At 39.1% G+C, this 16374-nt stretch overlaps 1 long non-coding RNA gene across 1 annotated transcript; it reads right to left on the minus strand.

Moving 5' to 3' along the window:
• Positions 1–10945: 10945 nt before the first annotated feature.
• LOC125692120 (uncharacterized) lies at positions 10946–12384 on the minus strand. Its single transcript, XR_007376477.1, has 2 exons — positions 12289–12384; positions 10946–11162 (listed from the first exon to the last, which is right to left on the minus strand). It is a non-coding gene; the product is annotated as an uncharacterized LOC125692120 (long non-coding RNA).
• Between the last annotated feature and the right edge of the window lie 3990 nt (positions 12385–16374).

Genomic DNA, 16374 nt, shown 5'->3' on the forward strand with positions numbered 1-16374 from the left:
GGTCACGTCCCTTTCATCACCTCAGATGAGCTTTTAACACAGGACTGCCTTTTTCTTCACAAGGTATCACAGGGAACATTCCAGATGGCCACTACTACAGAACTGGGAGTGCTTTGATGATAGTCTTCTCATAGTTAACTCTGCCTTTACATCAGCTTTTCTCAACCACCACAGTCAATGGATGACTTTCTACCTCTCTGATAGTAGCATTCAACTACTTTAAAACAACTAGCTAGACTCTAGCTTCACTACAAGGACTGAATATATGGAATAATAAATCACAAGAATATTTTTGTTTGCATCTTCTGTCTGAGGACTACAAAGTGTTTCACATGAAATCTTCTGTTTGAAGCACTGCTCATGAAAGTGTTAACTTGAAAAAGGCAATCTTGAAAAAAAGAAACTGCTGGGAATTTTTCTGTGATGAATATAGGCCAAGATCAGCCACTGAGAATTCACAGTATTTCTCACATGGTCTATTAAATGCAGTTGTCATGTCCCATCTGACAAGATCTCATTTCAAACTAGAATTTTGTCAGTGATAGTTATATAGGGCTTTTCACGTAAAGGAAGACAGTCTCAGCCCCTGGCACTCATTATGCTTTCTAGGAAAGCATCCAGTGCTCTGATTGAAGGTATCACATGAACCACACTCTGCTCTCATTTGGGAAAGATTTTGTCTTTTGAATGAGCAAGAATGTCTCTTAACAAACTCAGATTATTCAGATTGGGCACTGACAAGCAATCAGCTGTGATGTATCACGAATCACTCCGACCATAGACCTTGCTCAGAGTGCCTAAACTTTTCTTCACATACAGATGATGAGAGCACCCAAATACCTACTGTTCAGAGTTTTCATTTCTTGTGATCAGGGGGATTCTGAATCCTGTAGTGACAAGTTACATTTCAGCTCACTTGTTATCCAGGGAACACTTTGCAGCAAGATGTGGGATTTCACTCATTATCATACCATTCATAGAAGCCATCTTTCTAATTATCATCCCAACAAGAATATCTAAGCAGATGTGTTCTCTGAGGGGACATGGTGAATCTTGGTCCCTTGTAGATACAATATTCATCAGGCGTTTCTTTTTCATTTGGTATTGCATTTATCTCCTGTCACAGATGAACAGTTTTTAATTCTTGGTTTCTTACAGCTCTTTAGCTTCTTTGGCTAGGTGGTCATTGCACACTGAAGTGGAATATATGTCTCCCTGATCCATCAGCAGCTGTTCTATCTGGTAAACTGAAACCAATAATGCTAAATCACAAATCTGTTGGAAAGGAGCTTGCCCTACAGACAGGACACTTTTTTTTCTTTTTTGGTAGTATTTTCAAGACCTAAGATGTTATTTCAGCTTGGTGCTATACTTCATACAAGATAAACCAGGCAACTTTCTTCATTATTCCTGCTTTCAGTGCACCACACAGTGAAAATAAATAAAAACCAAAAAAAAAAAAAAAAAAAAAAAAAAAAAAAAAAAAAAAGCTTTTCTCAGAAAACATATCAGACTCTGTAGTCTACCAGGAGTGAGTGTACTTAAGGACATAAGCTGCTCAGAAAATGACTTGATTTTTGGCAAAAGTACTTCTTTTTTTCTCTCTTGACTCAAGGTTATAGAACTCCTAATGTAGATGCTCAGAGTTAAAATAACCTGAGTTGTAACGATCAATTATAGGACTTACTCTCTCTACTTTGGGCTAATCAAGCCATTTATTTTAACTGTGATTCATGGGACCAGGTATCAAAGCAGAGCTCCCATACGCATAGGTCATAGCAGGAGTAGGTCAGCCTTTCAATCTGTGCATAAGATCAGGTGAAACACCTGCAAAACAGTTAGGTGGGTATAGAAAGTATCTGACTGAATATCATAGTGGGTATAGAAAGTATCTAACACACTTGATCTGAATGATGATCTCTGCTTTGTTCTAATATGTTGTTCCATGCCAAAGAACAGATTTATAATACTAGTTAGAAGTTGTATGGAATTTTAAGACTATGAACATTTTTCCTTACACCCAGCCATTCACTTGGGTCCTGTCATTGTCGGCAGAAAGAAGAAATCATTGCCTGTCCCTCTACTCCAGACTTTAATAAGGGCATAGATCTGAGTCCATCCATTTCCTGCCTGAATTTCTTTCAACATCAGCAAAGCACATATTTGTTGAACTTTCTCAATTGCTTTGAGTTCAGTGGAAGATTAGTCTTGCGTGAATTGGGAATGACCTTAACATTTACTGCCAGATGAGCCCAGACACAAATATGGGAAGCATTTGAATGTCATACAACAATTAACTGCACTCTTCTGTGTCTGCAGGTACATATAAGTAAACAAACAAGGCCTTACTTATCATCTCATTAAATAGCTTGTGGAAGCTTTTCTCAGTTCTGTTTACAAATTCATTGTTTACTTTCATATACAGGCAATAAAACTCTGCATGCTTCCTTCTCCCTTCCTTCACATTTCACAGCTGTCATGTAATTACCTGAAGTGTTTACAGTTGTTGCCAAGCGAACAACGTATTTCTGTCTTCGACATTAGATTATGTATATGATGAATATTTAAACAAGAGATTGTAAGATATATGAAGACTGAATAAAGGATTCAGTAAGGCTTCCCATGGTCTCAGACAAGGCAGCTATCTGGGTACTCCATGTTATAACCACACCTTGACCTTGTGCTATCCCACAAACTGATTCTCAAAGGTAAAAAACTACTAATGGAAAAAAAAAAATGCAATAAAAAATGACAAACCTTACTCTTTCTTGGAAAGCAGGACTCTTTAAGCTCCAGCACTACCAGATCTGCTTCAAAGCTCTGCCAAAATGTTGGGATCTGTGTGCATTGATCACATTACAAAGCTTGGTAAATTTTCTCTCAGGTACTCCTAGTGCTGATGTAAAAGTGAGTAGTTCCAGAAGTGACAGGAATATACCTAGTGAACCCAGTAACCTAATAATTGGTCTCATGTCCCTTCGGATACATAAGAAAATGCTCAATTTCTACTTCTGCCACAGAGCATTTAATCACACACTTAACTTGGAGTCCCATCAAAGGGGATTACATTTAAGTGTGTGCTTGGATACTGGATGGAAACTCCAGTACCTTCAGAAAAGAAACCTATGTTGTCATTAAAGATATTTTTGGCTTTTTGAGGAGCAAGAAGTGGTTTGTGACATGTTAATATCGATCCTCATAAGTAAATTAACCGATGGATAATGATAACTCATGCTGTAAAGGAAAGTTAATATTTACTGAATTAGCAGCTCAAATCCCTTACTTTAAGTTTGTCTGTGTCATTTTAATTAATCATTCGTATTTACCCTCCCTATTTCCTTCAGAGGAATCTGAGTTGTTCTCTCCTGAAACTCTTGAACAAATATTAGCGCATTCAGCTCCCAACACGAGAAGGACATAGGACAATAGGGTAATAAGTATTGGAGAGAGTCCACAAGAAGCCAGAAGAAAGCTCAGAAGGCTGGAGTATTTCTGTTATGAAGGAAGGTTGAGGGAGGTAAGGGCATTCAGCCTGCAGAAGAGAAGGTTCTGGAGATACCTCACTACATCCTTCCAGTGCCTTAAGGGGCCTACAGAAGAGATGGGGCAAGGACTCTTTGTCAAGGATTGTAGCAGTAGGACAAAGGATAGTGGTTAACAATTAAAATAAAGATTTAGAATTGACTTAAGAAATTAATCACAGTGAAAGTGGTGAAGTACTGGCACAGGCTGCCCAGAGAAGCTCTGGATGCCCCATCCCTGTCAGTGTTCAATGCCAGGTTGGATGGGGCTTTGGACAGCCTAATCTGGTTGGGAGGTGTCCCTACCCATGACACTGATTTGGCAGTAGATGGTTTTGTAGTCACTTGCAAGACTAACCATTCTTGATTCTATCTTTTCAATAGGGATTTTTATTACTACTGCAACAGCACAGAAATCACAGTGGCTTCTCCCTTGTTCCCACAAGATATGATTGTGAGATCAATAGGCTTCCACTTCATAAACATACTGCAGTCCCAGTCTTGCTATACTTTTCAATCTCTTAATTTTTAGGGCTTTTTTTCCTCTTCAGTGAGAGGTAATAATCACATACTAAAGCTGAGTGAGTGCCTAACTGCAATCTTGGCTGTACAGAGTGCCCTGCAATGAGCTGTGAAGAGACCACTTCATGCTTCTGTATGCAGTTAGCCTAGTCTGGTTATTAAGAGCAGTCCTTAATCAGTTTCAGAAACCCTCAAACTTGGGTGCAAATCTATTTGATGGATGCAGAGAGATTTGTCTTTCTCAGTTACAAAATGGTTGAACAAAGTAATCTGCGTGAACTTGTACTGAAATATATTAATTTTAAGTTCTTTTTAACATCCTGCGGATATTTATTAAACGTTTGTTTAGTCAAGTGCTATCTCTGAATCCATTGTGAAGAGTAACCTGTAAAGATAATGATGGAGCAAGCAACAAGCTGAATATTTATATATAGACTTATATTCAGTATAGTAATATTGAATTACAAGTCCTTTTATAATTTAGCAGAGTTTCTTTTAATCAAATTAATTTAAGGAAAAAAGATTCCACAGCTCTTACTTAGAGTGGAAAAAAACAACACAACCTCTAACTGCCAAATTAGAACTGAAAGAAAATTGAAAATTAGGAATCATGGCCTAGATTCATTCTTGGGTGCACACTGAGGTCAGTGAATTTCCAAGTGTCTTACATATGTTTGTGTACTCAATCCTACACCCATACTTCATTCGCTGTTATTATTTATCTTAATATAGTGCCATGAAGCTGCAGTGCTAGAGTGGGATTTGTGTTACTTGCTGTACAAACAGAGTGAAAAGGCAGTTCTTTTCCCAAAGAACATAAGTGACCAAAGACAGGTGAGTATTACTACCCTGGGAACAAGAGGAAAACAAGGAGAAAAGGGCAGGACATAGTCTCAACATGACTCATGAATGATCAGATGAGAGGAACCCTTTTACACTGCCACCATCCTTTCTCTCTTAAAGCTGGGAAAACTTAACCCAGGTTCCTCTATTTCTTCACCAACTGCCCATAGATCTTCGGCCACAAGCTTAAAATAGATTCTAGGCATGTCTAAACATACCTAACATCAATAAAGCTAGAGATGTTAAAACCCAGGCAATGAACATTTGAAAAAGAATGTTGCCTTCAGGTTAGGTAAAAAAGGCTGAGCTTTTTAAAGATATGTCAAGATAACTTCACTAGCTCCGAACCACAGCTCTTTGCCTGAAGTGTTATATGAGCAGAATATGATATTTGAATTCATGGATGAGCACAAGAATGAAGATAGAGGGATCACAGAAAGGGATTACAAGACTTGCTCCAACCTTGCTGAGGATGAACTGGTGCATACTCTTTCAAATGATGTTAGTTTTCCTGGAGGGGGATTCTGGAATAGAGAGAGATCAGTCTGTAAGCCTTCTGCTCAGGAGCAATGAATATTTGTGAGAGATTTACCTACAAGAGAACAGCACATCACACAAGAAGAACCAAGGTAAACAGCCTTGTGCAATCTGGGAAATATTTAGCAGACTGAAAGAGGAGGCAAGGTGGGAACTAGAGTCCAAACTTACTGTTGGGTTCTGAGATTGCATGGCGATGCTATCACTGCAGCTAAATTTGCTCTGTAAATTGTAAGTTATAATAAGCTTTGTAGGAGAGCTCAGAGCTGCTGTAACATCTCCCAGAAACTGGGAGGCCTTCCTGTGTCTTTATGTTTCCAAATGTTATTGTAAGTAGGAGGGAAATATTTTATGCGGATGTAAGAGAAGATACCACAATTCAAAACCAATTCAACATCTCTGGAAAGCATTTGCTTTCGTTCAGAGTTCTTGGATGTTGTATATCTACGGCTACATTACCTAGGAAAAAGAAACTTGCTGTAAATTTCAGGTGTTTTTCTGAGATGCAGTACAAGTTTATGGAGACATTCAAGGTCAGGCCGAACAAGACTCTGAGCACCTGATCAAGCTATGAGGTCCCTGTTCATTGCAGGGGAGTTTGAATAAAAGGCCATCAAAGATCCTTTCCAATTCAAATGATTCTATGATGTAAATCCATCACACTTTTGCTCTAATGGGTAAAACTGTCCTGCCAACAAGAGTGCCAGCTATCCTGAGGGAAATATTAAAGGGAATCAGACACTGGATTGTTTGATTAGTCTTTTGTTCTATATTTGGGCTGGATGACTGATTTGCAGGTCAGAGCTCCTGTGGACCTCCAGCAGTTTTCCTCTGGTTCTGCCCTGCCCAGGCACAGCTCACCATCTTTTGAGTCACGGCACATGCACTCATGCTCCAATTCCCCAGTGAGGCAGAGGCTGCTGGAGTGGCTTTGAAGCACAGCACATGTCCAACACTGTGCTCTCTATGGAATTTCAAGTTAACCAAGAGCACTACACTAAGATTCAAATGATCCAAAACTTCCTCCAGAGACAAAAGGAGAAAGAAAAAATGAGTTGCTTAAGAAATTTAAAATCATTCTTCCTGAAATGCCTCCTTTCTCCAATCAAATATTTTGGCACATTCACCAAGTATTTATTCAAACTGTAATACAACATATCATGTAAAAAAAAAAGTGAGATTTTTACTTGTTTATTCAGTGATTACTTATTTTCCAGTTATTAATCGAGATCAGTTACACAATATTGATTCAATAATAATAATAATAATGATTCAAAATTGGGATAAAAACCACCCACTCATGAAGAACAATTCAATACTATTTAGATGTAGAAAATACAATTTACTATTGGCATTCACAACCATTGCTAACTTAAAAGAAAGCAAGGGAAAAAGTTTTTATTATATGGGAAATATATGAGAAAAGTGCTGGAAAAGTGAGTAAACATACAGAAAGATGCTCATTTAGCTGTGGTCACAAGGCAGTAGTAAAAGGTTAAACAATGTCAATAATAGCACAACTAATGCAATTGTAATGAAAGCTAAATCAATATTAGCAGAGGAATACAATTTTACTGTGATGGAAAATGTTAAAAAGAAAAAATACACACGCAGTTCAGTGAACAAAAGAAGAACACAACAAATAAGAAAGGAAAATAATTACCTGATAAGGTGACTGAACTGCTACTTTACTCTTTTAGTAGCCACTACTTCTACGAACAGGTGGAAGGAAATTATTTACCTTCTATTATCCAGCAGTTAAGGCATCTTATTCCCATGCCATTAAAAGATGTATCAAGCTTCGTTTCTGCTACATCACTATAAGTGCAGGATCCACTTGGTAGAGAAGTTTTCATGGCATTAATTACATGGCCTTGAACACTTGTATGTATAACAACCGTGAGCTACAGCAGCGGAACTGCAGATAACAGCAGCGCCTAAAAATACTGGTGGTACTGCCCACATTGGACTTGCAATAACAGAAATACCAAAAAAGAAAAGCCTCTATTAATTTTCTATGCTTTTAGCCTATCCCTTGCCCTCCCTGGCTAGATGCTAACATGCATGCCACAACTACCTAGCACATCTCTCTATCATTTCACACCAATATCTCTGCTTCATCTCCCCCATCTCCCCATCTGCTTATTACTCAAAAAGCCACTTCTATCACTCTGTGATTTCTCCACAAAAAATTACACACTACTAGCCTCATCACTTCCCCCTTTCCAGGCTTAACCCAGCCCTAGCCCCTGTACAAGGAGTAGCACTTACGTCCATCCCACCAATAGCAGAGTGGACTTGAAAGTCAAGACAATTACCCCTGATGAGCCACGCAGTGTTAATCACTGGATAACTGGTGGTGTTCAGGTATTCACCCAGCAGCACCTTCAGGGAGGTCAGGATTAGAACCAGATCAGCGCCTGTCTGCCTGCAGAGAGATGTCATCTTGCTGCTTCTGTAAAAACTTACCATTGCATAGTTGGGATCTTTCAGAGCACTTTTATAGCCCAGTGCAATGTGTAACAGCCTAGAAATTCCTGCTGTGTAGATTTTTGCTCATGTGTATCTAGAAATAAGAATCCACAAACACACATGCTCACCCCCAGACACATAGAAGGAAAGCCATCAGGGCACTTTAACCTACTCTAAATCAGGGTTGCTGTCATAGTGTCATCAATCCCACATGGTCTGATTCACTGGCTTGCACTGTCAATATAGGATGACATGATTCAATGAAACGAATGGGCCAAAATCCTGCTTGATGTGACTGTTTTATATTTGCACCGACTCCCTGAGCCAATTCCCTACGCGATACTGCACAAACTATCAGCCTTTATAATAAATCTGCTAGTACCAGCTCAAAGATGAAGGTAGGAACATGTAGCTGTGAGTAAAAGAGAGAGGGACTGCTGTAGCTCTGGTTTAGATTAGTTAAAGCACTGTGGAATTGCACTCTTAGCGTGTAGTTGGAGTTGCACAGTGATTTATGGACATCCTAATGCATACATACACACCCAAGCGTGTGTGATAATAAATGTAGCAGAAAAAGCTTGGACAGAAAGAAAAAGTGCCGTTAATAAAAGCTTTAGGGAGTGATGGTGCCTAGTCTGTCTGCGCAGTATCTACCACACAATGGCAGTCAAAAAAAAAAAAAAAGAAAATTAAATTAAAAACAAACCAGCTTCTAGAACGTAAGAAATCAGCTAAGGAAATGTTTGCAGCCTCAGAAAGTTCACAGCCTCTGCATGTGGAAATGAGGTGTGAGTCCTGCCATCAATTTGAACTTTAGCACAGCTGATCGAATACAGCAAATGTGCTCCTGTTAAGGAGGCAGAGACAGAACCAGATGATTCACAGCCACATGGTTTTCATTCTATTAAATGGAAATGGAGCATCCCCAGCTGAGGTGCCAGCTCAGGAGAGGATTGTGTCTGTGGCTGTAAAATAGTAATGGATGAGTGATTTTTCCAATTACTCAAGCAACAGTGAATGAGAAGTGTTGCTTGCCTGTTCAGAGAAATCATGCATGCTATTGCCACAACCACACTTCCAGCAGAATTAATCACAAAAGTTTATGAGCATCAAAACTTCATTTGGGAAATCTGGGGCTATGAGAGGTATAGACTCCTATGGGTCCATAAGATCTCCTCTCCCCCAAGTTTTCTCATAATGAAGATGCAGATGTTAGATCAAGATCTAGTTTTCCATAGGCAGTGAAACATTCACCAGAACCAACAGAAATCCTTCTATTGTCTTCAGTCATCTTTGGAGCTGGCTCTCATTGAAACCATCTGTTCCAATCAGCATTCAAAATAGGAATTAATGTTTGTGATCAAACTTGAAACCATTTCTATTCTTTTTTTTTTTTTTTTTTATCCTTCACCATCTGCCTTCCCCTCTGGTGAATAGTGATGAGTCCTTAGGTGCCACAGAAAGGGGCAAACAGTGAGGTGCAATAAGGAAGGCCTAGGTGAGGCTCTGTCTTCTGGCACCTCCATGGAAAAGTCTGTATTAAGAGCTCTTACGATCCTATGGGCTTGTAAACATGTATTACTGCTAAAGCTGTAATATCAGAACAAAGATGAGCTAACAAAAGTCAGCAGATCCTGTAGGTGGCTCTACTCCATATTATAAGCTCTATATGCTACCTTGTGCAAATCAAAATACCTTCATGTTTTGAAGGGAAGATGAGCTACTCTTCTTGATACTTGTTCACTTATTTAAGCACCCAGATCTTTTTCAGAAGCTATCATCATTAATTAGGCAATCTTCACAGGTATCCAGGGCTCCAGAAAATACCAGCTGTTCTCTAATGACACTCAGAGTCAAAAGTCATCTTACTTAGGTGGTGTTCCTGGACTTGGGATGGATGCTCCTTCCTGATAAAGATACCACACTTCATAGCATGAGAGTTTATTAAGGCAAAAAAAGTCTTTAGATAGAAGTATCAGATTTCAGCCCTTTGAGATACCTAAGGGCATGATGAAGAACCTATTTCTCACCTCGTTTCAAGGATAGCTGAAGGGCAGGGCAGAAAGAGATGAAGAGATGTGGCAAAGTAGAAAAATTGTTAATAAACAAAGCAATGCTATGATCTAATCTGGGAACTAGGAGAAATAATAGATATGAACCACGCACCTTATTTACCAAGACAGGAAAATATGAGATGACACAGGAGTAATAAGCATGTCTTAAAGCTTTTCTTAAAGCTTTTGCTGAGATGATAAATTTTTTGCAGGAGTGTAGATACAAGCATCCAAAGAGAAATGTAGGTATTATAAACCTGCCTCTTAGGTTTCATCACCTTGCACAGGTGCAGAGCTGTGCACTGTCAGTTTGGGTCTTTCATGCTCAGTAAATTGCTGCCAAATCTCATCAATCAACAGAAACAAACTGGTGTCTCAGATTGAAGGAGAAGAAATAAATGAAATCAAAACTAAACAGAAACAAAATGCCTCCCACAAAGTTTGACCATCCTCAACTTCAAATAAGCAGGAGAAATATTGTGACTTTTTCACAGCTCCTTCTCTCCTTCTGTCTAGGTATAACAAATGTAATTGCTGTAGACTCCTTGTTGCCAATCCTCCCATGTATTTTTCTTCCATCTTTGCTGATTGAATGGCATGTTAAGGCTTTTGTTTTGGTTTGGGGATGTTTGTTGGGGATATTTTTTTTGCTCGTGGCAGCATTTGAGTTTATGTAGTTGTACTTGACTCAAAGCCAACAGGAGTCATACAGTGTTAGGAAACAGAAAAGCTAGATTCTTTAAATCTACCTTCACAGATCATATAGGTCTGTTATCCTTGTCAATCAGATGCCCTGTTATCTATGAAGGTGCTCTTCCTCTGAAACAAGGTTGCCACAGGCTTTTGCATAATGCAAGCAATCAGTGACAGAGCCATCATCCCATATACTTGAGATCGATATTTGAGGATGGGTTGAATCACACTACCAAAAGTGTCAACCCTTTTCCGTTGATTACAGCAAGAACCTGGACTTAAATGGAGCAGTGAGGTTTTAGATGTATCTAGATAAAGGGCTAGTCTTTTCTGTACATTCCTAAGGCTTTCTGCTGCTTTCAGTAGTGAAGAGAGGTGTCCTTTGACTCAGCTTCCTGTACTGTGATATCTTCTGCAGTATAGCCTTTGCCTTGGAGGGAAAAAATTACATTGAAGAATGTTTGGCAGAATTGTTTGTCCAATCATGTCATATGGGAGTGATACCAAACAAAGCTCTCTCCTGCAGTGGAGACAGAAACATGTCAAGTTACAGCATGGATGTATATCTCAGGTACCATGGGCATCATTTTTAAATAATGTGTTGCTTTAAGTCATTCTTAAATCACACTGGCCGTTGAAATGTCCAGGGCATACAATGTGAATTAAGACAGTCATGGATATTCTCACAGTGAGCAAGAATTTTTACTACTTTTTTTTCCCCCCTTTGCATTAGGTCATGATACTGTGACACAAAATACTTCATGTTTATCTGACATGCATGATCATTACAGAAAAAAGTGTTTGGGGTCTCACTGAAGTGAACGGGACCTTCATCCACTGCACTGAGTGATGTGAGAAAGCTCAAGTAGTTAATTTCAGAAGTACTCAGACCTGTCCAAGTTTTTAAATGAAAGAAATATTCTTAATGCATTTTTGCTTTATGCTCAACCTGGTTCAAATCTACACATATCACATGCAGAGCCTTCTGTCTGGTTAGTATATTTTTTTTCCACCATGACTACCATGCCCACCATGACCTAATATTTACAGGTCATTTCAAGCAATAACAATGGTCTGTTTCTTGCCCTGATATAATCACTTTGTACCTAGGTTGTATTGAAATACACTAGATATTAATTATGCATCCCCATCTGATATGAATCTTCTGCTATTGGCTAGCTGGTATAATTGGATGATACATCGCCTTCAAGCGCTGGATGTGACAGAAAGATATGTGAGGACATGAGATAAGGCTCTTTGAGTAAATGAATGGCTCCTTGAGGATCTTTGCTGACCAGTGTGAGTCAGCTCTCCCAAGAGACAAAGGGCGTTTACAAGAGCCACAAACATAAGCACCTTAAGAACAAAACACCGCACATAAAAGCTCTGATAATGCAAGTGTTTACATTCCATGACCAGAGTTTGGGCTCTTAATTTACTGGGCTGGACAGGCAGAACAACAGTGATAGATGTCTCCATGCTTGCCTGGAGTTTCTTGACCTTCTCTCAAACAAAATATATTTGTTGTGTGTTCTATTTAATGTGAAAGCTGCTACTGATTTTCTAACCACAGCTAATAGCAAATGTACAGACAGTGGGTCACAGAAGTCCCTAAGCATGTAAAGACATCAGGAAAGTGGAAGTACCTTTTATCTACTTGCAAATCATGGCAAAGAAAATTGAACAAGATTAAAACTGAAAGGCACAACTGATCTTTTTTTTCCTTGCATGTTTTCCTTTTCTGAAGGGAAAAAAATGCTGCAGAGTGGCAAGTAAATGTTCCATATTGCCCATCTTGAAAGTCCTGAGAACAGTGAGAAGATTTAGAATAGGCTGAAAAAGAGAGAGAGAAAAGGGGTTCTGGTATACATTCTTTGCACAACGACTATACTGAAAATCATTAACAAGACCTATGAACTGGGCAGATATAAAAATGGCTGTAATTTCCCTCTTCTATGTTTTAGTTGTTGCCAAGATATCAAAAGAAGGTGGAAGGGGATAAGCAATTTTGAACTGGATTTTGAACTGCCTCATTCAGTGAGGCAATGAAACAGGTTGCCCAGAGAGGTGGCGGATTCCCCATCCTGGAGATACTCAAGGTCAGTCTGGATAGGGCTCTGCCCACCTGATAGAGCTGTGCATTTCTGCTCATTGAAGAGGGGTTGGACCAGATGTCCTATATAGGTGCATTCTAACTTAAACAATCCTTTAACTTCTCCAAAAGATTAAGAAAGCATAATGCCTTGATAAATATATACATTCTTGGCAAAAAAATTACCATGACTCAATTGAAATACTTGATAAGACAGGATATCCTTAGAGGATGTTTCGGAAATGCATTCCAGCTCTCCATGAAATGCATTCAGAAACACAGATGCAATGGACAAGTATAGTTTTGGCAATTATAATGAGGCTTGAGATGATAAAAATAATTATATTGTATGATCATAATGGGAAAAAACCTTTTAATTTTCACGAGTTTATTGATAATTCCCTGGCAAAGCATTTAAAAAAACAAACAGATGTTATTCAAGTTGATTAAGTACAGATTTAGTCAGGAGAAATAAGGTACCCCAGTCCATCCATCCTAATATCACACGGAGTTTGGTTGTAACGAGCATACAAAAGATCTCAGAAGCAGCAATATAATATTAATTTGTTCAATACCTCTGAAATCAGGCGAGATCATTCTAATCGACTGCTAAATGTAGGAGTGGGTACCTAACTTCACGCATCACTATTAAAAAATTTGCCTCTGTTAATTGTTTTTACAAAATAGAATTGTATAACCAAAAATACAGATGTTATAATTATGCTATAATTACAAAATAAACAAGAGAGTTTAGCTAAGGAAGCTATTGTACCAAAACAAGAATAGATAGAGTGCTTACCTCTGTCCTGGGCTCACTGTAAAACTCCAAAGGAGGGATCTCCAGAAAGAGATCCTTCCCCACTGGTAGTCAGCTCTTAAATGGGTCTAGAAGAGGTGGAGCCAGGCTCCACTCCTTCCAGCAGTACAGGTAAATTGTCTTCACCTGTGCTCCTGTGGCTGACTCATTGCTCACCTCAGGTGATCAATCAGAGGTTCAGGCTATGATACAGCAGTTCCCATGCAAGAATCAAGGTAAAAAACATCGAAACCAATGCGTTTTAATAACAAGGTTAGTTATCTAACTCATGATCAAAATTCATAGAGACTCAAGATCTCTCAAATGCACCAAACATCTGACTAGAAAAGAAAGTGAAATTAAGTTTGATCTGGTAAGGTCCTGGTACTAATGAACACAGGAGTTAGCATGCAACAGTAAGGGGAAAAAATGGTAATACTTATCAAGCGTTAAACCACTTTATCTACTTTTTTGAGTCTAAATGATTGTGATAAAACTGAGAGCCAGAGTAGAACGAAAAGGGGAAATAACAGAGACTGATTAGCTAAAAACACTGCAGGCAGTAAAACATTTGGTTGATCACAGAGTGAAGTACAGAGCTAAGCTTGCTTTGAAAGATAAATCATATACTAAGAATTATGTTAAACTTCACCTTTTGATAATGTTATCTGACATCCCAAGTCTGTATTGCATTGCTATGCCCTTCCCAGACATTGCCCTTTATGTTGTAGAGTGTCAAATGTCTTTGACAGTCTCTGTAAGGGTTTTCCTCCAGCTGCAGCCAAAAGAAGGGCTGAGCCTGCAGTAAAAATGGAATAAAAGGAAAATCAGTTAAAAAGCAGGAAAGCCAGAGCATAGAGTGGGAAGAAGATAAAAAGAGAAGGACTGAAGTGAGGAGTGACCTTTTCCATGTTGATGGGGCTGCAACACTGCAGGGCAGGAGGTAGATCCTAAGCAGCTATCAGGTTGATAGAGAGATCCAGATGCAGCCTCTCATTTTTCACAAGTATCCCTGAAGGTAGGATCCCTCTATAATTGTTGGAGACAATCTTACTGCATGAATAACCTCCTCACTGCAAATGCCCAGAGAAGTGATACTTCTCTCTACTAGTTTTGAGAAGATATACAGGCGTGGCACAGTTCACCACTGAGAAGAGCTACTATTCAGTTTTGAGGCATGGATCATGAGTTTTTGAATGCAAGTAGTTGCCAACACTGAAAAAACCTGAAAGGACTCAGAGGCATTCAGTGCAGTGCTGAGGTCTCTTTACACATTCCCACTCTGTGCAATGAAGACTGAAGTGCTACAAGAAGATGACAACCATGTGCTTGGTGAGGAGCAAGAGGGTTTCCTCATCCTGCAAGGACTGGCAGATTCATTCCAGTTAGCAGATATAAGACAGCAACAATCTACCACAGAGCTAAATATCTACTCATGTGGGAGAGAGAGGCACTTAGAAGTGGTGATTCAGAATTGGAGAGGCTCTTGTATGCTGGAGATACCCGTGCTAGATTTTGTGCTAGGGTAGGAGAAAACCCACAGAGTTGGATGGAAACAGTCCTGCATGCACTCTGTGGAACTGTATATATGCAGTTTGCTATTCATTGCTATAAAAGCACAAAAATCCAGAAAAGTCATGTTTGAGACAGTGCTTACTGTAAAGTCAAATATTCAAAATAAAACATACAGAAGAAAGGCATTTATCCCGTTTAGTTGATCTCACCCCAAGGGAGTTGAGAAGACAGAGAGATGCACAGTGGGCAGTGGACACTGATCTTTGTGTTGTCATGGCTACAGTGCTACCCAAGGGAGATGCCTGCATCTACACCAAGTGGATTTACACAGCTGGTCACAGACAGGCTGACTTCACAGCCATACAAAAACCTACAGCTAGAAATAAGTCTGAACACTAAGAATGAGCTTGTCAACACCACTTGAGATCCAAGGTGGTCACAACCCTAGCTGAGTTTCAACCAGTACCATTCTGAAAACAAACAAAAAAGTCATTAACATAAATAAATTGGTCTTTCTACCCCAAATTACTTGAGATACTTACAGAATCACCTGAAAGCTCTATAGACAGCATTAGTGCTAATGTAAAAACAAAGTATAGATCAGGAGAAAGAAGAGAAGAAATCCAGACAAATACAATGCAAAGGGTCTATGCTGTGCTAAATCCCCAAGAAATTCCTCATCTCCATGACTATTTTTCAATATAGTCACTGTGCTCACATCCTCAGTTCTTTAATCACTCAGAAAGCACCAGGGAATGCCATTGGGTGCCTTCTTTTTCTGCAAGGAGAAGCTCAGTGACAAACCTTTGCTTCATGCACACTTCCATGTCAGACACCATTCTGTCAGACTGTGCCTCTGCTGCCATCTGTCACAGGGCAACAAAACGTAGTGGAATGTTGGTGGGAAGGTTCAGCCTCTACTGCCACACCACCAGCATCCATCTCTGATGTTGCTGGCCAGTGGAACAAAATAGAAATCATTACTTTTGGAGCAGTCAAATATTTAACTAGGTATAATTGTATTATATATATATTATCATTACCATTATTTTTTTTCCTCTTTCTTTTCTGTCTTAGAAAATGGCTTTTATCTCAGCCTATGAATTCTACTTTATGAGTTCTTTTCTTTCCCAATTCTCTCTCCATTTCACTGGGATCAGGGAATGAACTGTCTGATGGGTTAAATCACAACACAGTATACAGGACAAGACATAAAAAAATGATATCAAGAGCCCACAATGAAACCAAGTGGAACAAAATTCTGTGCTAGAAAGGTATTCAGAAAAAGCCTAGGGAAAGGCTAGACTTATAGGATTTTTCATTGTTTTT

This window comes from Lagopus muta, chromosome 4 (assembly GCF_023343835.1).
Source record: "Lagopus muta isolate bLagMut1 chromosome 4, bLagMut1 primary, whole genome shotgun sequence".
Classification (NCBI taxonomy): domain Eukaryota; kingdom Metazoa; phylum Chordata; class Aves; order Galliformes; family Phasianidae; genus Lagopus; species Lagopus muta.